Source organism: Sus scrofa, chromosome 12 (genome assembly GCF_000003025.6).
Source record: "Sus scrofa isolate TJ Tabasco breed Duroc chromosome 12, Sscrofa11.1, whole genome shotgun sequence".
Classification (NCBI taxonomy): Eukaryota; Metazoa; Chordata; class Mammalia; order Artiodactyla; family Suidae; genus Sus; species Sus scrofa.
In genome coordinates this window covers 10,443,685-10,466,018 of record NC_010454.4, presented here as the reverse complement: position 1 = coordinate 10,466,018, position 22,334 = coordinate 10,443,685, and the positions used below count along the sequence as shown (strand labels likewise).

The window sequence follows — 22,334 nt, the reverse complement described above, 5'->3', positions numbered from 1 at the left end:
TTGACCTAAAAGAGGCTTTCTTAAGTGACTATAAAACAAATGCATATTATTAACACAAAACATTCTCAGGGGCAGAGGAAGTTTTGAAGCTGACCTTTGGTACTGATTGTCTTAGCCAATTCTTCAGGAATCAATTTAATCATAGAAGGGATATGTATAAGAAGATTTGCATTGTGCATATGTGGATGCATGTTTTGTAGGTTGTTTTCTGGATTAGCATTAATTAAAAACATGATGAAAAAGAGGCCCAACCTGATGTGGGTGTTCCTGTTATTTTATATTTACATTGCATCTTTGTAAAATCCTTTCCAAAGAGTAAGTAAGATTCCTAGACAGAGGATATTCTGAACTTTGCCCATTATTGAAAAACCAGATGAGATGTATTGAAAAGCATTTGCTTTGCATTATTTATGTAAGTAAACCAGTGTCAGAGAATTGGCAACACACACACTGAATAACCCAAAATCCAAATAAGTGAAGCAAGAAAAGAACATTTCAAGGGTAAGAAATTGCTGGATACATTTTCAGAATATAACAGTAGCAATGCTATATATATGCTATGCTATAAAAGGCTTTGATTAAAATCTGGAACAAACAGAAGAATTAAAAAAAAAACCCAGAGTTGGGGTAAAGAAGATGAGCAGAAAAAGATAACACGATCAGTCAGTAAGGTGCTCCATCCTATCAGAAGCTCTTGAACAGTCTTTGACTCTATCATACTTATGGTCCTCTTGGGGACAAGAAAAACACATAGAAGTAAGGTGATTTCATATGTCCACACAACCCTGAACAGCTGTTTGGAAACCTTCACAGAGTTAAGAAAAATTTGAACTCTTCATTTGACTGTTAGGTATTAAATAAGCATAACCTGAAAAGATACAGTCAGTTCTGCCATAACACTTGTTTTGAACATGCAGATTAGTTCCAGTGCATTTAATATATTAAGGAACAATTGGACATAATGTGTTTGCTTGAGCATAACATGTCATTTGAACAAGCTTCCTGTTGGCCTACCTGTGATTCTGTTTTCAAGAAATACTAGGTGAGTGAAAAAACTGCACCCAAGCCAGCGGAGCTACAGAGGAATACAACACACACACACACTCACTCTCTCTCTCTCTCTCTCTCTCTCTCTCTATCCCTGGCCATCTCAGTTCACCAAATGTGTTATGAGCTCATCTACCTACATTTAATAGTACTAATTCCATCAGATTTCAGGGAACCCTCCTTCCACCACTTCTCAATAACTTGCAAACTGCAAACCTTTCTTCCAATGCCCACTTCCCCAAGTAAACCTCAGGCCTTTCCCAAGGCAAAATGCTGTGTTCACTGTAGCATTTATGCATTCTTTAATATTGACCATGCATAAAACAGTGACACTCCACTGTTTTATCAGGGTCTTGTCTTTTTATTTTTTAATTTCTAGGGCTGCACCTGCAGCATATGGAAGTTCCCAGTTTAGGGGTCAAATCGGAGCTGCAGCTGCAGACCTACACCACAGCCACAGCCCTACACCACAGCTGTAGCAACACCGGATCGGAACTGCATCTGCAACCTATGCTGCAGCTTGGGACAAAACTTAACCCACTGAGTGAGACCAGGGATTAAACCCGCATCCTCATGGACACTATGTCGGGTTCTTCACCCACCAAGCCACAACGGGAACTCCTTATTTTTATCTTTTAATAATACGTCACTGATGAAGTTTTTGAGTATTGTGCCCCTTACCCTGTTTTCTCCGTAAGTCCTTGGTTTTTGTTTGTTTTTTGCTTTTCATTTTTATGTTTTTGCAGACTATGGTGATTTTTAAGAACACTGAATGTGTTTTGTAGTAGAACTGTTAGACCACAGAGGAGAACTTATGGGTGACAAGCATGTGGGACACTAAACACTCAAATGTGCCAGGACTCTGCTTTGGAGATGCTGTGTCCTCCAATAGGATCTGTTCACCACCCTCACTGTATTAGCAAAAAAAACTAAATGTGTTACTTTGTCTTCATTTTTGAGTTTGTCCTTTAGCCATTTCATTCCTAATGCCCCCATGGCTTCATTTACCCAGAATGAACCTAACCAGCTGGCAGTGCCTCATACTCAGAGATGGGTTTTCCAAAGACCAAATGGACCATTTTCTTGCCTTTTCAAAGAGTGCCACACAGGAAGGAAAACAAGAAATTCAACTTTTAAGCTGGGCTATTCATGGCCTTTGCGAAGTCCTGGCCAAGAATCAGAGCTTTTCATTACGATGCATCTCACTCATTTCCAAATAGAATGAACTGGCCTTTTCATTAAGGCCGTAGGAAAGAGAAGTTGGGTTACCCTAGTCATTCAGTGTTGTTATCTGATGAGTGAAAAAATGGATTACTTTTCAATATGCATTTGGGGAGCCCAGTACTTTCTTTCACTGGGTTCTATTTTGTGAAAATTGGTTCAGTGGAAAGGAGAAGTCCAATCTTGCGTATTCTTCATGCCTTTCCGCTCTGTGGGCAGCGGAGAAGGATAGGTGGGCTCGGAAACCGCATGTGGAGCGCTCACATGGCTGTTTCCCACTGTCAGAAGAGCCCCAGCATCCCACCCACTCGAGAACACTCTGCTCCCGTAACCAACAGGAGTGTTACTTCACTACGTTTCTTAGCTTTCAGCTAAAGCCGACACACACACAGGCACACACTGGCACCCACTGTGACCCTTCTTTCTTCTACCAACCCCCGCTCCCTGGAGATATCAGTTTGCAGAAGAAGGGAGAGCCCCCATTCTAAATTCATTATTAGGAAACAGAATGATCTCTGACACCGAACCTATTAAAATACTTGGTGGATAAACAATATACAGCTTGGCTTTAATATGAACTAAATTTACTGTTTAAAAAGTTGGACTAATGCCGCGGGAGCGGCCCAAGAAATAGCAACAACAACAACAACAAAAAAAGACAAAAAGACAAAAAAAAAAAAAAAAAAAAAAAAAGGTTGGACTTCCCGTTGTGGCTCAGCAGTTATGAATGTGACTAGTATTCACAAGGACGTGGGTTCAATCCCTGGCCTTGCTCAGTGGGTTAAGGATCTCGCATTGCCGTGAGCTGTGGTGTAGGTCACAGACGTGGCTCAGATTCGGCATTGCTGTGCCGGAGGCTGGCAACTATAGTTCTGATTCAACCCCTAGCCAGGGAATTTCCATATGCCGAGGGTGCAGTCCTAGAAAAGACAAAAAAAAAAAACAAAAACAAAAAAAACCTAACTCTCCGTGATTTATAAATTACTGAAATGAATACGCTATACTGACTTACTTGGATACTCTTAAATAACATCTTTGAAGGTATTATTTTTACTCTATTTTGTGAGTGTTCCAGACCACCACATTCTTTTCGGTTTCCAGACCCAGTTCCAACATCGCAGGGACAATGTCCCCACAAAAAGGGGCAATTTTCCAGACACCTTTTGAGTGTCCTGTCATCCAACTCAGTTCTGAAACCATGTACCCAGATGTAGCGTCAGATTCTACGGGCGAAGGGTTCACTCCTACAAGACTGCCCCCTCTCCCTCTTTGGGATAGCAGGTGCAAGCCCGGTTGTTAGCTGAGCTTCTGACCACTGACTGGCTACCAATTAGAAGTTCCTACAGCCCCCTCCAACTCAGAGTGTCAATTGCAAGTTCAGGTGATCACCTGGACTTCTGACCAACTGTCATCGATCAGAGATTCCATGACCTTCTCCTTGGGTTTGATAAAGTTGCTAGAGTGGCTCACAGAACTCAGAGGAACATTACTTATTAGATCACTCATTTACTAGAAAAGCATATGACTCAGCAACAGCTGGATTGAAGAGATGCATAGGGTGAGGTATGGGGAAAGGTGGGGCTTCCAGGCCCTCTCCAGGCCCACCACTGCCCCAGAACCTACACATGGTAACCAGCTGGGAAGCTCTCCCAACCCCACCCTTGTGGGGGTTTAGGGAAGCTTTGTTACATAGTCATTGCTGATTAAATTATTGACCGGTGGTAATACCATATGATATCACTTATATCTGGAATCTAATATAAGGCGCAAATGAACCTTTCCACAGAAAAGAAAATCATGAATTTGCAGAATAGACTTGTGGTTGCCAAGGGGAAAGGAGAGGGCGTGGGGTGGTTGGGGAGCTTGGGGTTAATTGATACAAACTATTGCCTTTGGAATGGATTAGCAATGAGATCCTGCTGTGAAGCACTGGGAACTATGTCTAGTCACTTATGATGGAGCATGAGAATGTGAGAAAAAAGAAAGGATACATGTATGTGTAACTGGGTCACTATGCTGTACAGTAGAAAAAAAATTGTATTGGGGAAATAACTATTAAAAACATTAATAATCAGAGTTCCCGTCATGGCTCAGTGGTTAACGAATCCGACTAGGAACCATGAGGTTGCAGGTTTGATCCCTGGCCTTGCTCAGTGGGTTAAGGATCCGGCGTTGCCCTGAGCTGTGGTGTAGGTTGCAGAAGTGGCTTGGATCCCGCGTTGCTGTGGCTCCGGTGTAGGCCAGTGGCTACAGCTCTGATTAGACCCCTAGCCTGGGAACCGCCATATGCTGCGGGAGTGACCCTAGAAATGTCAAAAAGACCAAAATAATAATAATAATAAAATATTAAAATAAATTAATTAAAAGCCCCCCCCCAAAAAAAATTATTGACTGCTGGTAAATGATTCAACCTCTAGCCCCTCTCAGCTCCCCAGAGGCTAAAGGGGATGGGACAGGTAGTTCTGACCTTCAAGTCTCAAGGTTGGTTTCCCTGGCAACCAGCCCTCACTAGAGGGCTGAGCAATTGTTACCTCATTAACATAACAAAAGACATGTTTATTGCTCTTATCACAGGAAATTCCAGGGGTATTAGGAGCTCTGCCAGGAAGAGGTCTTATTATAAATCACAATATCACACTTAGAAGTAGTTTTTTGCATATCTAATTCATTATACTATTTTTTAAAAAGAGAAGAGGGTAGTGGGCAAAGGATTGCCATGGATAGTATGTAACCCATTAGATAGAACTGTTCAAACGTCTTTATTGGAAGTGAAAATCTATCATCCAGGTATCTTGTTTACATAATATTAATCATTCAGGTATTTGGTAATGTGTGTGTATGTGAGAGAGAGACAGAGAGGGAGAGAGAATATACTGGTCCTTAGCAATCTTTGAAATGCATAGATCAGGTTAAGAGAAATCATTAAGCAAAATAAACTTTTTAGAATAATTTTATGCAGAGGTTCATCTATACAATTCTGATAAATTTTGGCTCCTTCATTCTTTGCCCTTATGTATAAATCAAATCAAATAGTTGAAATATGAAATATGTTGCTTTCTAAGCTGGATTCTGATTTACAAAGTATTGAAGCAACTAAACATTGTAAATATAGTCAATTTATCTCAGAAAAAAAAAAGTGTCAAGAATTAGTTTGCCTTTAAACAGCACAATACAAATCCACAACTAAATGCAGTATTTCCAAGCCTGTGAAATCTCTTGGTAACCCTATGCATTTCAGTTGTAAGTAGATGTATATTTTATACAGTGCAGGGTAAGAACCTGTGGATGAACCTGACAGCACTAATGGCCTGAACCTAGCCAGCACCCAGAGTGGGACTGGAAGCCATGTGCCGGGCAGGACTCAAAGCCAGCCAAAATCCAGACTGGGATTTAAACACACAGTGTTAAATTAAAATCACTTTCCTGGTGTCTGCACTCACCGAGGTTCAGGTTCTTTTTGCCTCTGTGCAGAAGGCATTCAGCGAGAGAGAAAAAGATAGGCAAGAAATAGATTTATTAAGATAGGACGCTTGTGACAGATGCAAGCAAGCAGGCAAGGAGGCTCTGCCCCAGGGTTAGGGGGGCTATAGTTTTATCATCCAAGGGGAGTGAGGGTCGGAAAAGACCTCCTCTTCCATTCTCAGCCTAGTAGCTCCTCCTCCGTATCCAGAATGGAGTGTATGCAAATCAGCAGAAGGGCGGTCCTCAAGCTCCAGCCCTTGATCTGAATCTGAATGCAGGCCTAATCCTATCCATCCAAAGACCTGAAGCAATTCTCGCACCTCCACTTACCAAGCAGGGCTGACTTGTTCTGATGGCTTTCTTGAGCAGTTTGTTAACTTACAGTGATCTCCCGAAGTGCCCTAAGTTTCCCTCTCTACCTGTGGTCCCTCACTGGGACCCCTACAACTACCTGTGCCTCCTCCATCCCCATCACAGATATGATGGCAGTAATAAGAGTATACAAAAATGTATGGAAATCTTCCATTTTGAAAACTAATAACTGCTGGGAACATTTATATGTGAGCAATAGCAAATAACTTTTAAGTCTTAGAAGGCTATATATATAGCCTTTATACCTTATGCTTTATAAAGATGACAATAATTTTTTATTGTCTGACTGTCTGCATGATCCCACCCAAATATTTACCCTAAAACTTCAAATGGCTACTTGGATTTTTTTTTTAAAACTGAATTGATCAGTCCATTTTTTTCACACATTCAATCAGTAAACGTGTTTATTGAACACATATTTTTCTCGGGTGGCTATGGGGTGAAAACATTGCACCCTAATCACTTGATGTTGTTCCCCAGAACTTATCCCTTTGGAGAAAGAAATCAGCAAAGAGACTGAGGGTATGAGGCAAATAAGCGTTTATTCAGAGAGAAGAGAGAGAAGATAGAAGTGGGGAAAAGCACGGTCAGGCTCCAGTGGGTGGTGGGGAGAGGGAGAGACAGAGAGAGGAAGAGAGAGACACTGTGATTTAAATCACCTGAATTGAGCCAGTCCTTTCCGGCTTCCTCTAGCCAATCATCTCGCTTTGTCTGGCCTTGAGCCCACATTTGGCCTGACTCAGGGCCCTCTCCTGTGTGCACGCTCGCATCTTTTAGCCAGGATGGATTCTAACACCCAGGTTTCTGGGAAGTTGACACGATATACTGTGGTCTGGTGCCTCTCCTTTCTCTGACCCCAGAGGGATCTTTCTGTGGTTTTGGAGGTCTCCTGGGCCTCAAGAATGAGTAATAAATAGTCTCTGCCTTGTATCCACGCAAGACACAGCTCCTCCTTGCTCCTGCCATGCGCTTTATCTTGAAGTTATCTGTCCTCAGGGAACAGGTTACAGTTGCTCAGCCTGGGACCCATCTATTTCTTGCTTCAATAGCATGGGCCAGGTCCTGTGTTAGGTGTTGAGTATGTGATGCAGAACAAAGAAGACGTTATCCCTAGTCTTACTGATGTGGCTTCATTTCATGATCCTATGAGCAGATAGAACAATAAAGTTACATACTGTCTACTTAAGGAAAACCCACAACAGGAGACTGTGAGTTTACGTTTTATTCGGGGACATACTGAGGACTGTAGCCTGGGAGACCGTCACCCAGTTAGTACTGAGAAAACTGCTCCACAGAGGTAGGGGAGAAGCCAGTCGATAAATGAATTTCTTGGCTGAGAAATACAGGCAGCTGAGCATATCTCTTGGCAAAATGCTATTGCTAACCACTAAGAACAGATCTCTTAAATGATGATTTTAATGCTTTTCTATGTATGAGAAGGTGTGAGAATCTGGGGTCATGGAGATGCTTTCTAAGATGTGCACCTACCTGTCCAGGGATCTGTTTCTCCAAAGCACAGAGGGCCTTATCCTGCTTTCCTTCCTGAATTCCGCTCAAGGTGCATGGTTGGTGGGCTGCTGGAGTAAGTTATGACTTCACCCTTTTAGACCCGAGTGGTAGGAGTGATCTTCTGTCCTTCTTTGTCTGCAGTACCTAAAAGAGATGAGAGAGGCCATCCAACTCTTTATTTTGCATACTAGAAAATGAAGAGCCCAAGAAATCAAAGTGTTTTGATAAAGGTCACACTTCTGGTCAGTTGTCGGTTCAGAAGTAAAATCAGGTTTCCTGACATTTTCTCTAATGATGTTGTTCTGAAAATGACTGCTTGTACGTAGTTGACGCGATAGAAGAATATTCTTTTTATTAACAAGTGAAGAATCTTCAGGAAGACTCTTCTGTGTGCTAGATAATGAACACTCAGAATTATTTTTGACTTTTTTCCTACTGCTTAGTTTTTCAGCTGCCACATAGTATAAAGGTATTTTATTCCATTTACATGTGCCTAATTCTTCTACTCACTGACTTCAACACTCATTACTATCTTATCCTTTCTAAATTATACCTCCTTTTTTCACCCTTCTGCCTTGACTGTGTTTTTTCCATTCAACTTGTACTGAAATGGGCTGGATTCACATTTCTGACCCCAGCCTTCAGTGGCTCCCCATTTCCTTTGAAATCAAGTACGGTGTCCTCATCTGATGATGAAGTTCTTCCAGGCTCTGATGTGAATCACTTTTTTCAGTCTTTGCTTCATTATAGGTGCCCTCAAACCTCACCAGTATTGTTTCCCCGAGGGTTTCCCTCGCCAGCCTTTGTGCATGCGTTTCTTTAGGTTTAGAATACATTCGTAACCTCCTCCGTGTCTTGGAAGTTCATTGGTTCATTGTGACATCACCGGTTGCATGCAGCTCTTGCTCATCTCCACCAATGCATGGACCTGTCCTTACTAAGCTTCCATAAATAATGCTTTGTTCTTCTTTGAAGTATTCACATTACCTAAAATCCAGCAATTTCTTAAAAACTTGTACACTTATTGAATTGTCCTATTAGACTAATGACTTCCTGAGAGCAGGCATGGAACCATATCTTATTCAAGTTCATACTGCTGTGTTTAGTATATTCCTTGGAGTGTACAGGTGCTCAGTCAGTGTGTGTTAAATCAAATTCCAAATTTATATTATATATATATTTATTTATGATATATATTTATAGAATTATATTTATAAATTTATAGTATATATTTCTGTAACTAAATATATTTCTAATATTAATTTTTATATTTCTAAAATTTAAAAGATAAAGATCCTTCCTCCTTTCCTTCCATCACATCCTTTTTCCTCATCCTCCCTCTCTCCATCCTTCCCTGCCCTTCCATTTCTTCTAGAAAAATGCCAAAATCTTAACTCTGTGTCTGCTTTACTATATATAGATGTAAGAGTCCGTGAAAAGATTCAAGGGGTTGGTGTAACTTAATGACGTTCATTTTTGCTATGTGAGTGATATGAAAGTCCTAGGGACTGGAGTTTATTTAAACAAATAAAGATATCAAATGGGAAGAGAGAACTTTATGACAGGAGTGAGTCGTGTGATGTGAAACAGGAATGAAGTGTAATCAGGGTCTGGAAGGACCTGGAAGAGGATGGGGGCGGTCTTCCCATTAGATCCACTGCAAGGTCCAGAACTCAGGCAGGGACGCCAGGGGCTGTGAGTACTTGAGGCAGGGTCCGCAGGGTTCTACAAAGTGGGAATTATTCTCAGTTGAGCAAACACATTCAACACCTACCAAATAATAAGCATACAGAAAAGTATACCAAGAAATACATTTACTTGATATATTGGATTTACATTGAGTTTTAAATCTGTCCAAAAAGAGACATAATCTAAACTTCAGATTCTGAGATTTTCACTCTGACTTAGTCAAATCTCCCTCTCTCACTAGCTTCTGATCTTATTTGGAATAGAGATGCAAACACTGCTTGATAGGTGCCATAATTCGCAATGATTTCGCTTTCCCTTGGGGGTTGATGACATTGGGTCTGGGGTTCCTTGTTGATACCTAATCAATATATTGGTTAGACTGAGGAAAGATTTTCCTCAGCTCATACTTAGGTGGAAACAAGTGGTTAAGATCTCCAGTTCTGCAGCCAGATTGCCGGGTTCAGATCCTGGGGCCTTCATGTGTTAGACGTGGGGCCTTGAGCAGACAACTTAAGATGTTTGTGCCTGCCTCAGTTTCCCCATTGGTTAAGTGAGGAAAATAAATGACAGAACACCTGAAAAGTGTCTTAACAGGTACCTGCTACTTATATCCACTGAGTAATTGTTTCTTGTGACTTTTATTTATATTCTAATGATTATGCCACAGTAAAAATATACAGTTGGAAGATTTCTGACAAAAGTTGACTTCAGTTTAGAGCAATGCTTTTAGTTACTTATATCAAATCTAACATGTTGCAATAGACATCTTAAATTATTTCAGTTGAAATGACACTATTTGACACAGCTAGATTTAATTCTCCTTTTGTACAAATCCACCAGCTCTAGTTCCCATCGTGACTCAGTGGTACTGAACCCGACTAGTATCCATGAGAACATGGGTTCGATCCCTGGCCTCACTCAGTGGGTTAAGGATCCAGCGTTGTCACGAGCTGCAGTGTCCGGTCACAGACGCAGCTCTGATCTGGCGTTGCTGTGGCTATGGTGTAGGCAGGCAGCTACAGGTGCGATTCGAAACCTAGCCTGGGAACCTCCATGTGGCCCTAAAAAGATGAAAGAGAGAAAGAGGGAGGGAGGGAGGGAGGAAGGGAGAAAGAAGATGCAGTGTGTTATGAAAATGCTAACATAGATTGCTTCTTCAGGAAAAACATTAAAATTGATTATCACCCCCCTCCGCCCACGCCGACTTCTTATCATACACACTCTGAACACAGAGCCCTTTAGTATATAAACAGAAAAGCAAGGAGGAAAGGAGGGAGGAGGAGCAAGGAAGGAATCAAGGAAGGCGGTCTGGCAAGAAAGACATTGTAAGAGTCAGCGTTGTAGTTCTCCTTACAATACAAGGCATTTGGCTTGTGGTTTGAGGGACTAGCTCTGTGAAGTTTATCTTCACAGCAGGAAAAATCCCCTTTGCATAAGCCCAGGCACCACACTGCAGTTATATTCCCTTTGGAGACTCCCGTGGTCTCAAGTTCTCCAGCCTCCGAGGACAAACATCCAATCAGTCAGGCTTCCCCTCGGCCCGCGCAGGAGAACCGAAGACCACGTGGCTCTTGTAGACAAAACAAGAAGATAGACAGACTCGCTGGAAATGTCTAGTTTTTGAAAAGTACCTGATGTGGAAAAAGATTAAAAGAGACATAGGAATGGAAAATTCCGTTGCTGGCTTCCTGTTCTCTTTCCGGCTAAGGTGGGATTAGTTACCAGCTGTCAAAAGAAATATCGCTTTTATTTCTTATTTGCGGGGGGATGGGGGGAGGAAGGAAAGCATTAGAGGAAAAAACTGTCTTGGAGGAGGAGGCGGAGAGGACCTTTTTTGCAATCTGTTCCTATACCTTGAGAGAGGACAGGAAGGGATGGCGGTGGGGGTGGGGGAGGATTTGCTGCCATATAAAAATCGAAGAATCAAGGACACAACCTCCCTGAAATACTTCCTAATGGAATAACCAATGTGGTCATGAAGTGAGTTAGGGGTTGGGGGCTCGAAGAAGTCAGGTAATTCTCTCACCTCTTCCCGAGGAGAAACAAAGAAAGAGTTCAGAGAAGAAAGTCTTTAGACTATGGGCATCCTTTGAAATCCAATCAGCCGTGTTTGATGCCATTCCCATTCCCATAAGGCATGCTTCCTTGAGGAGGGTGATGACTTTTCAATGTGTAAGCACTTGTTGTGGAGAAATAGGACGTACCTAGTGTTCAGGCACATCTTCCAGCGTGGCATCACGGAGGTGGCACGCTGGACAGTTTACAAAGTCTAATCAGGCTACAGCTGCAGTTAATGCCCACAATTTAGAGTAAACCCTAAATCAGTAAGTGCAGGTGCGATTGAAGAGTACATGGAAGCCAGCACATGCTGCAAACGTTGTGCTCCTTCTGCTTCTTCTAGAGATGTTGGGAATTTCACGGCGAGGGCTTCATTCTTTGTCTTCAAGACAAGAGCTCCTTGACAAAGGTTAAAAAGTGAAATTCAAAAGAGTATATATAATAAATCTCAGTTTTTTCCCTTAAAACAATAGGGGGAAAGACTGGAAATAACTTTGCCAATGGAAATTGAGGCTTGTGATTAATTTGTGTGGCCTCCGTTGTATTCTTATGTATATCATCTATGATAAACATACATAACTTGAATATCGAGAGAGATTTTTAAAGGTATTCTCCTATTTTTTCCCCTCTGGGAAGGATAATGCAGCTCTTGACCTGTGAGCACCATTCATATAAGCTCTTTTGTATGGTATAGTCAATTTCATCATTTTTGTTTAAGTCTCTGGCTGAAATCCTGTGCATCAGCTTATAAAAATGCTGAACTGAATTGCTCCTCGAGGAAGCAAATTCCAGTTAACTTCTTTTCTTTGCCTTTGCCTCTTTTCCTATATATTCTGAAGGGCTTGGCACATGGTAAAACACAGAGTTCTTCAGGTGGAAATGAGATACAATGAAGGCAAATTTTGAAAGCAGGGATGATAGAGAAAGAACCCGGGCACAATCTAGTAATGACGACTTTGGGTGGAATATATGGGTAGCAAGGGGGTCTTGGACCTTAGGAGAGATGGAGACACACAGGAATGATAGGGAAGCCCATTAAGACAGCAGCCCGAAGTAAGGGGTCGAGGAGAGTAAAATCAATCAATCAGTCAGTCAGTCATTCAATAAGTGTCTGGTCTCCAAATATGGTATTCTAGCTTACTTAACAAAAGCTTTCATTCCTTGGTACCTCTTGTGTTACAGTTTTGTGCTAGACACTTCGTTGAATTCAGTGATGGATTAAGGTTCTGTCCATCCTTACCCACGAGCATTTAAAACTTGGTGAAGGAAATGACACATGCAACAAAACCCCATGACATATAGATTGAAAGGGACAGAGCCTTTCAAAAGCTTTTTCTTTTTAAAAGTAATTTTTTTTTTTTTTGTCTTTTGTCTTTTTTGTTGTTGTTGTTGTTGCTATTTCTTGGGCCGCTCCCTCGGCATATGGAGATTCCCAGGCTAGGGGTTGAATCGGAGCTGTAGCCACCGGCCTACGCCAGAGCCACAGCAACGCGGGATCCGAGCCGCGTCTGCAACCTACACCACAGCTCACGGCAACGCCGGATCCTTAACCCACTGAGCAAGGGCAGGGACCGAACCTGCAACCTCATGGTTCCTAGTCGGATTCGTTAACCACTGCACCACGACGGGAACGCCTTTAAAAGTAATTTTTAAAATAAACTCTGAATTGATATTTATGATAGGCAAGGAAGGAACTAGTAAAAGAAACCTTGAAGGAAGGATAGAATGTTTTAGAGTAGTTTTAGGTTTTCAGTAGCATTGAGGGAAGGTATGAAGATTTCCCAAATACCCACTGCTCCCACGTATGCTTAACCTACCCCATTACCAGCATCACCCACCAGAAAGGTACTTAAAAAAAAAAAAAAAAACAACTAAGGATGAACCTACATTTACTAAGAATGAGTCGCATAATCACCATAGGTTACTTTAGGGCTCACTCTTGCTATTGCATATACCGTGGATTTGCAGGAATGTATAATGGTATATATCTGTCATTGCAATATCATACAGAGTATTCCCACTTCTCTAGAAATGCTCTGTGCTCTGCTTATTCATATCTCCTTCCCTCTGCCCCCCACCACCCCCTGAGCTTTTTATTACCTCCCTAATTTTAGCTTTTTCGGAATGTCTTATAGTTGGAATCACACGTTATGTAGGCGTTTCAGATTGCCTTCTTCACTTAGTAATATGCATTTCAGGTTTCTCCATGTATTTTCAAGACTTGATGGTTCATTTCCTTTTGGCACTGCATGGCATACCATTGTCTGGAGGTACCACTTTCTATTTACCTACCAAGGATGTCTTGGTTCATTCTAAGTTTTGGCAGTTATAGATAAAACTGCTGTAAATATCTGTGTGCAAGTATTTGTGTGGACAGAGGTTTTTAACTCTTTTGCAGAAAGAATGATTGCTAGATAGTATGCAAACAGATAGGATTTTAAAGTATAGAAATTCAGCTGAGTTGGAATTAAGTATGTGCTAATCATTAATCAGAAAAGAACATTGCCTTTGGAGAATAGTGAATTGCATGGTTTAGCTAGTTCAGGGATTTGCAAACATTTTTCTGTAAAGGGCTGGATACCAAATATTTTAAGTTTTGAGGACCAGATGGTCTCTGGGGAGCTTCTTAGGGTCACTGAACTCTGCTGTTACAGGGTGAAAGCAGCCATGGACAGTATGTAAATGACTGTGAAGGAGTAGGGCTGTGTTCCCATAAAACCGTTTGTGGATCTTGAACTTTGAATTTCATGTAATTTCACATCACAAAGTATTCTTCCTCTTTTCATTTTCCCCCCACCATTTAAAAAGGTAAAAACTATTCTTAGCTCCTGGGTCTTAGAAAACCTGGAGTAAGGCCAAACAAAAATCATTTGTCTCTGACAGGCTAAACTTGGAATACCTCAGCTCTCTATACTAGACTATCGTATCGTACACAGAATGTGTCTAGTCTATCTTCTTTTTAGACCATTATTAAAATCTAAAATATGGCACAAATGAACCTATCCACAAAACGGAAAGAGACTCACAGACATAGACAACAGACTTGTGGTTGCCAGAGGGGGAGGCGGGAGAGAGAGAGGGATGGACTGGGGGTTTGGGGTCAGTAGATGCAAACTATAACACTTGGAATGGGTGAGCAGTGAGGTCCTACTACGTAGCACAGGGAGCTATATCTAGTCTCTTGGGATGGACCACGATGGAGGATAATATGAGAAAAAAAATGTGTGTATATATATGACTGGGTCACTTCGCTGTACAGGAGAAATTGGCACAACATTGTAAGTCAACTATATTTAATAAAATAAAGAAATAAAATCATCAGGCAGCAATAAAGTATAAATTCTTGAAGAAGAGAATTATTTATCAAAGTTTCTGTGTTCAAATAATAAATTCCTTCATCATCTTATAATTTGACAAATCTTAAAACAAAACATGGCCTTTCCATTTGCCTCAATTTCCCTTTGGATTTCAGGGAGGGTACCAGTTCCCCCAAACTGGACATCAGTCGATTTAATATTCAGTCAAGGTGGATTTAGGAAGCATAGAATGTAGCAGAAAAGCCACTCCAGATAATCATTTTCATTTGGCTTTAGAAAGTGTTTTTCTACTTACATGTGAGTATGGGTGTGTCTGCTGTTCCGGGAATTTACTTCAAACAAAGGAATGAAGGCAGGCTGTGATGCCCTGACTCAGTGAGCGGTGGGAAGCCATCCAGTTTCTCATCTTGCCTCCTGTCCTGCTCTTCTCTATCATCTTTCTTGTGCTGCACTTGGATGCCTCATCTTCTCAGATCAATCCAAACTCTTACACAAACAAAGCCACCTTTCCTGAGACAGTTCTTGTAGTGTTGTGACAGTTTGTTCTTTTTTAAGTCCTTTCAGATGGACCGCTAATAAAAGAAGCACAGCTTTCAAACAAGCTGGGTACAGAGCAAAGTAACTGTTCATACTCACTAAGCAATCGAGTCGGGTTTATTACGAGCAAACCGCAATGAAAGTGGCCTCGATTTGGATAGAAATGTAACATTTCTCCAGTCTTCAGATTTCTTCGCAGAAACCTTAACCTCTGGGTCCACTGCTTCGTGGACATTTGTGGGTGATGAAAAGATAGGTCAGGTCCCTTGGAGGGTTCAAACTCTTCTACCTGTTACTGTGTAACAGGTTGCAAATCTTGTGATCCTATCATACTGTCAAAACCTGAATGCTAGCTAACAGGTTTGGAACACTAAGTATCAACCTGAGGAGGAGTTACCTTTGTTGCTACTACTATCCCCACTTTACAGGGGAAGAAACTGCCACGGGGAGAGAGTGATCAGCTCCCAGTGTCACCAAGCTAGGGAACGGCAGAACCAGCTTTGAAATCCGATCTTGCTTCCTCGCGTGTTCATGCTATTAAACATGGAAACAAAAACCAAACAAGCTCCAAACAGGAACTGTGGTCAGAACTTAGACCTAGCTCCTTAAATTTGGAGGGTTGACCAAACTAGATAGCACCTCCTTGATGCCCTGGCTGCTAAGCCTCTTTGGCATAAAGAAAAATGCTGACCCTGCAATCCCACTCTTGGGCATATATCTGGACAAAGCTCTACTTAAAAGAGACACATGCACCCGCATGTTCATTGCAGCACTATTCACAATAGCCAGGACATGGAAACAATCCAAATGTCCATCGACAGATGATTGGATTCGGAAGATGTGGTATATATACACAATGGAATACTACTCAGCCATAAAAAGGATGACATAATGCCATTTGCAGCAACATGGATGGAACTAGAGAATCTCATACTGAGTGAAATGAGCCAGAAAGACAAAGGCAAATACCATATGATATCACTTATAACTGGAATCTAATATCCAGCACAAATGAACATCTCCTCAGAAAAGAAAATCATGGACTTGGAGAAGAGACTTGTGGTTGCCTGATGGGAGGGGGAGGGAGTGGGAGGGATCGGGAGCTTGGGCTTATCAGACACAACCTAGAATAGATTTACAAGGAGATCCTGCTGAATAGCATTGAGAACTATGTCTAGATACTCATGTTGCAACAGAAGAAAGGGTGGGGGGAAAAACTGTAATTGCAATGTATACATGTAAGGATAACCTGACCCCCTTGCTGTACAGTGGGAAAATAAAAATAAATAAATAAATAAATAAATAAATAAATAAATAAATAAATAAAAATGCTAATTCCCTGCTAGCACAGTACTGCTTTTGAGATCTCGTGGACACAGCTCCCCCAGGTTCTGAAGAGCCCAGATTGTTATTTCCTTAGTCTCTTGGGGCTACCGTTCACATTTTGGGACATTTCTCTTGACTCCATCATCTCTTCACTTACTCAGTTTTTCTGACTTCGGGTCAGCCAGCTTGGCCACATGACCACCTCAACATTGCATTTAATCCCTGAGGACTGATGGCCAGAGCAGAGGAGCTATCAGATTGTACATTCTGGATCTGGGCAGCCGCCTGTGTTTTCTTTGTCATCTCCGTCCTAAACTCTGATTCTTAAGGTTTGGGGGAGGGGGAAACCTTTAGCCCCCCCACCTCAGCCTTCTGCTCATCAAGGCTTACTCAGCTGTGGCTGCCAGTTCTTCACAACTGTGTTGCACCGGGTAAATAATCATTAAAGGCATATTGAATAAAGGAATGAATGGTTGCTTGGCTATTTCTGGTTGTCTTGTCTCTGTTTTTATTGGCATCCAATCTCAACTCTTACCTGCTAAGATGTAGACAAAAGAACCCAGGTGAAAAGAGCTTCTTTGCATGGCTCTAAGTTTGAAAATTGGCAGGAGTGTTTTCATAGGTTAGCTCCCCACAACCCTGTTTGTAAATATTTGAGTCATTTACTGTCATTGTTGATCTTATTTCTGGCCCAGGAAATCTTCCTCCTTTGCCTCCCAGACCAAGTGAAAAGTCAGGTGTGCTTGAATGCCCTTCCCACTGTACCTGCTCCAGAGGTTCGGGGGCGGGGCCCTAAACCCAGCCTCAGCTGACCGGCTATCGCCTGCTTTATAAGATGCCAAGGGCTACCTATGTAGATTCCCAGGGTGGAACTGTAGGAACAAACCAGTGTCAATGGTTAACCCAGGTTCTTGTTATCTGGAGCTTTTCTTTCCTGTATTATTAACTAAAGAACATTTTTACCATTGCTCAGCTGTGAGTACCCAGCTCCCACATCCTCTCTGGGGAGAGTGAATACAGGTAAGCATGGCTCTTTTTGTCTGTTATTATCAAAGTCATTCAGCCTATGTTTCATTCATGCTGGCCTCTTTGATTAAATGCAATGCTGTGTATCCAGCAATGAAAATATCAGCGCTGAACGAAATGCAGTTAGGTTCATTTAATTTCCTATACAAATGCTTTAAGTAGGTGTCTGTGTCATATTCCTTGAGTTCTTTTGAAGCTTTGGTCAAAAGTAGTCTCAAATTGGTCTCTGCAGAGTTTACTAGAGATCCTATATGCCACTGTATATGTAGATATTTAAAAGTGACTTCCTCATAACCCATATTCAATACCTGATGGAGTGTCCCATAGTTTCTATCAAAAGCAAGTTACTACAGCTGCATAAATGTGTACATTTATGAATACATTATATATTTATGAATATATGGCTTCGAATGTTGAAAAGTGGGTTTACACATCCTCTGAAAAAACTTCAAGAAAAAATACATTATTTTTTTTAAGAATTATATGTAGTGACATGAGAAGAAATGAAATATCCTTTTTCTAGACTTATTTTTTAACATATATTAGAAGTAGAGAATTTTCTCCTATTGTGTTCACCTTAATTTCTCAAGAAAAAATTTTTTTTGTCCATTAAAACCACAGAACTGTTGTCTTTGAGTGTTTATTCAGTAAACTATAGACTTATCTACCCTTGCTCTCTGGACACCATGAATTCTTTAACATATAAAATTTGAATTGTCTCCCTTGTGGTTGGATGTAGGTGATAAATAAGAACTTTCTTATAAAATCCATGGATTTGGGCCATTTGCATGATACTTTTATGTAGTCATATGAACTAAAAGGCCTTTGGGGAAATAGGACTGGAGTATTTCTTTTGAACATTATCCTTACAGCTGCAAGAGACAGATCCTTCGGAGGAAATATATATATATTAATGTACTTTTGCCACTTTACTTTGGAAAATATAGACCAACCACTCCCTAAGTCAGATTTTAACCAATAAAGTGACTTGCAGCGCCTAAACCACAGCTGTTTTGTAGAATACCATTTAGAGTTCCTGAAATTAAGCCAAAAATAAGTTTAAAAGTGAACAGGGTCTAGAGTTCAATCCAAATCAGCAAAGGGAGAGAGAGAGAGTGAAACAGAGACAGAGAAAGGCAGTGAGAGAGCCAGAGTAACTGATCGATGTAATTCCTGCTTAAGTTTATTTTTAGAACATGAGAATTATGGTAAATCCAAGACAGTGCCGTGCAAAACAAGACCATGACAACATTTGAGACTGGAAGAAAAGACTGAAGTGGGAGAGGCATTCAATATGCTATTTTAATGCATTTTCCTAAATAAGTATATTTTTATTTGCAAAAGAACGAGAGTTTTCAAGGACCTTGAAAAAATGTTTTTCTTTGTTTTTTTTTTTTCATTATATATGTGAGTGGTGAGTCCATGTCAAGACTTGGATATATATTAGTGGAAAGTTAGAAATTAGCAAAAAGGATAGTTTATGGGAAACCAATAGATATACGAAAAGTATTTAGAGTAAATATTTATAATCAAAACAACCCAAGGGTTTAGTCTAACCTTCTCTTTTTTGAATTTGTAAAATCCATCACTTAACAAACGGTTTAGCTTTTGTCCCCTACAGATTTAACCTTGAGCATTTTATGTTACTTGCTTGTTCTAGGAAAAGTGACCTCAAATCTATCTTTAGGAATAGAGGATGGAAAAGGTCATTGTTTCGGATGTCACATAGTCTGTACATGCATGACGGTAGAGCGGGGAAGAAGGCATTCAAGTGCTGACTTTGTTCTGGATGATTAAATACTAAATTTGTTAGAGCTTCACTCGGACTTTGAAAGGAGCCATTATATTCACTTTATAGGTGAAGATCAGGTTTTCCACTTTCTGGCTGTGTCATATTGAGGAAGTCATGCAGCTTCTTCACGTCTAAGATTCAGACTTAGTCTTGTCCGAATTACAAAATGAATGCATTTCTCATCCTACCTTTTCTAATATGATAATGCTGGGCGTTGTTAGGCTTGATTCAAACGGCCAACAGGAAATGCCCCCAAAAGATTGCACTCAAGTGATCACTGTGCACGGATGCGGCTGAGAATACCCTCACCAATATCCTCACTCTTGAACCCATTGCTGATGTTTTCTCCATGGATATAGGTTTCAGCATTGTAGCCCTATCACTCTGCATAGCTGACACCTTAACCCTCAAGAATCTACTCTGATTCTTTTTGTAAAATGATGTCTGACACAGCTCTTCTTTTCTAGGCATATACAACTACATCACATTGATAAAAGAAGTTCCTCTAGAACACAGGAAATTTCACTATTTGTTTTTTCTGCTAATACCTTTTTTTTTAATATTGGAAAGGAAATAAATTAATTTTCTTAAGAAGGCAATGACCTACATTTTGCATATTAAAAAATAAACTCTAGGATTCTGATTTTTTTCCCTCTTTTTTTTTTTTTTGGCCACCATAGTCTTAATTCCTTGACCCCCACTGACATGGAGATAATGGGTCATCTAGTCATTTCCCTGATTTGATTGTTACTGCACTTAGCAAAAAACATTTGTCTCTAATTTATTCATTGATTGAGCCACTCAACAAATATTTTAAAAGTCCTAAAGCCTGATGGTTACATGGGAGACTGTTTATTCCAATGAAACCCTTTTCTTTAAGAACTTAAGACTAGTGAAAGAGGAAAAACATAATTAGTCATGGAGTGATATAATATTTCATGTATTTAATAAATACATATTGATTGACTGCTCTGTGCCAGGCAATGGTTAGACATTAAAGATACATTGATGAAAATAAAAAGACAAAAATCCCTGCCTTCATGGATCTCATGTTTTAATAGATGCTGGGGAGACTATCAATAAGGAAAATAAATTGGACATCAATGGTGATAAGTCCTATGGAAGGAAACATACCAGGTGGGGAATGGAGGAGTGAGAGTGCTGTATTGGTTGTTTTAGAACAACAATTTGTTATTTCACTGTTTGTGGTGTTCAGGAATCCAGGCTTCTCTGGATCAGGGTCAGGGTCTCTCATGCTGCAAAGAGTCCAGTGGGACTGCAGTCCTCTCAAGCCTCACCCAGGGGAGGATTCTCTCCCAAGCTCAATCACATGGTCCTTGGCAGGATTTTGTTGCTCTGGGGCAGTTGGATTGGGGGGAGGGGGGCTCAGTCTCTCCTAGTTGTTGGCTAAAGTTCTCCTTGGGTTCCTTGCCACTTGGGCCTCTCCATAACATAGCGCCCAACATGGCAGCTGGTTTCCATTAGCTCAAGCAAGCAAGGAAGGAGGACAGAATATGGCCATATTCTATTGATTAGAAATGAGTCACTTATGCCAGCTGATACCAGGGGAGGGGTTTACACCAAAGGATGAACACCAGGAGGCGGGGATCATTGGGGGCCATCTCCAAAGCTGCCACTCAAGATTTACAGGATTATAATAGGATTTAAATAGGATTGTCAAAGGGAGCTTCACTACATAAGTGGTCAAAGACTTGGTTGGAGGTGATGAGGAAGTGAGCAAGGTAGATAACTTGAAGCAGAGCAGTCCAGGCAAACAGAATAGCCTATGCAAAGCTCTGATGTGCTGGGCATGTTGGAGAAACAAGGAGAACAGTGTGGCTAAAGCACAGTTATAAAGGGAAGAGTAATGACAGATGAAGTCAGGTATATGCCAAGATGTTTTTCTTTCCAATATGGAGAGGATTCTGCAAGCTACATGTGTCTGAGATGGTATAAAGGACCAGGGGAGGTATATATTTGAAGAAATTGACAGGGAGGAAGAATAATATGGATGGCAGGCAGGTAGTGATGAACCACAAGATACAGAGGTGGGAATGAGGGGGACATTGTGCCTCCAGCTTGACCAATGAAAAAATTAAAAGCTATCTTAACACAGAGGCTGATGTCCTGCTCACCAAATGTGACTTGTAAGGAACACACCAATCTCATCAACACAGAAACTCACCCCAGCTCTTACCAACAGACAGGGGATACAAAGCAAACGTAGATATCTTGGGCAGTAAACAGTATTAGAAGGCTTTCTCCAAATGCCGCTCTCCCAGTTAGGGTGCACTCTTCTAATTTTAGCAAGTAATGGCCAACAAGTCACCCGTAAGTCTTAGAATCTTCAAATGCTCCCTTTGTTAGAAACCATGGAAGTAAGACCTCTAAACAACCAGTGCTTCTGAGATGCATATTGTCCTCATCTGTTGGGGCTGCTGTGCTAAAAATACTATAGACTGAGTGATTTAAAGACAGACATTTATTTCTCACAGTTCCCAAGAATGGAAATCCAAGATCGAAGTGCCAGAAAAGTGGCTATCTGGTGAGACCCACTTTCTGGTTCATAGAGGACTATCTTTGCACTGTGTCCTCATATGGCAGAAGCAACAAAGCTCTCTGGGGTCTCTATTATAAGGGTACTAATTCCATGCATGAGGGCCCCACCCTCACGACCTAATCACCTTTCAAAGGTACCACGTCCTCAATCTATCACACTGGGGGGTTAGGATTTCAACATATGAACTTTGGGAGGACACAAACATTCAGTGCATAGCATCAGTTCGTGTTGAAATAAACTCAGTTAGGTTGTTTTTCATTAAATTTTCTAGGCCCAAGAGCTCAACTTTAGGGGGAAAAAATGGCCTGTCTGTACTCTGCAATGCCTTGTACTGAAGTATTCTTCTGTAGAAACAGCTGCATCCTGCTTTCTTAGCTGGCCAGCCTCAGGAGACTTGGAAGATAATGCTTTTTATCAT

General features: G+C 41.0%; 1 protein-coding gene and 1 long non-coding RNA gene across 3 annotated transcripts in view; one reads left to right on the top strand and one right to left on the bottom strand.

Annotated features, from left to right (window-relative positions):
- Positions 1-22,334, top strand: part of KCNJ16 (potassium voltage-gated channel subfamily J member 16) — a 145,252-nt gene that overhangs the window by 72,405 nt on the left and 50,513 nt on the right. Inside the window, exon 1 of one of the 2 annotated variants that reach the window (XM_021066711.1) lies at positions 17,397-17,558. The exons of the other annotated variant lie outside the window; for it this stretch is intronic. The gene's annotated coding sequence lies outside the window, so the exon portion shown is untranslated. Of the gene's footprint in view, positions 1-17,396; positions 17,559-22,334 lie in introns of those variants that run through there. 2 annotated transcript variants of the gene reach the window in all.
- On the bottom strand, positions 5,009-15,507 carry LOC102166398. Its single transcript, XR_002337049.1, has 3 exons — positions 14,971-15,507; positions 7,591-7,755; positions 5,009-7,245 (listed from the first exon to the last, which is right to left on the bottom strand). It is a non-coding gene; the product is annotated as an uncharacterized LOC102166398 (long non-coding RNA).